Below are 894 nucleotides of genomic sequence, written 5' to 3'. Positions count from 1 at the left end.
TTATGGCTTTCATACTACATTTGGTAAATGTCAATGACCTCAAATTATGATCACCTCATGTAGCATCGTTGGCCATTTTAGAGTTGCCTCTAGCAAGAGATTTTCAGCATCCATTTGTGGTCGCATTCTTTTCTCACTCTAGTTTTGTCATGAACAAAAACGAACAAATGCACTGACTTTAAATTTTTGTGCAGTAAGTGCTTTTTGTAGGGGTTGTCTTAAATGGCATGTTTCGAAGATTCTTTCATTTTTCTGGAGGTGTTTTTCTGTGCAGTCGTGTTTGACAGCAACCAAGATGAATGGGCGAATTTGTCATCAAGATTACTCAAACAGAAGCACTGACTTGTGTTCTTAAAGCAGTAAGTGCTACTTGTTGGGGTAGTGTTGCTGCACCCAAATCTTGTGCTGCCCATTTCAGCAGTCAGTGCTACTTGTTGTGGCATTTTTCCTGTGCCAAGATCTGGTCCTGCTTGTTCACAAATAATCAGAACTCAACCCTCAGTAGAGTTTGTCATGAGGTTGAGAATGTCCTTTTCTTTAACAGTACATGAGCAAGGGCTAAATGTTGTATTCACTGAATGCTACTTGTTTGCTGCTTTTGCATGACTGACACATTTTGAGATGCTGATGAATTTCTATTGTGATGACTTCTCAAATGGAAACATCCATGTTTTATGTTTTCATAAGTGCTTCTTTTTGGGGTTATCTCGGTTGTTAGTTTCCAGTAGACAACTGATACCGGTGATAACGATAAAGACCAACTTGATATGCGTACGCATTGCCGTTATATGGTTATGTGGCATTCCTTTCTCTCGAGTTTTGTCATGAACAGAACCAGAGATAATTACTGACTTGAATTTTTCCAGCAGGAATTGCTTTTTGTTGGGGTAGTTT

The sequence above is a fragment of the Phycodurus eques genome, unplaced genomic scaffold, assembly GCF_024500275.1.
Source record: "Phycodurus eques isolate BA_2022a unplaced genomic scaffold, UOR_Pequ_1.1 contig_24, whole genome shotgun sequence".
In the NCBI taxonomy this organism is placed as follows: Eukaryota; Metazoa; Chordata; class Actinopteri; order Syngnathiformes; family Syngnathidae; genus Phycodurus; species Phycodurus eques.
This window is presented reverse-complemented; position numbering follows the sequence as displayed.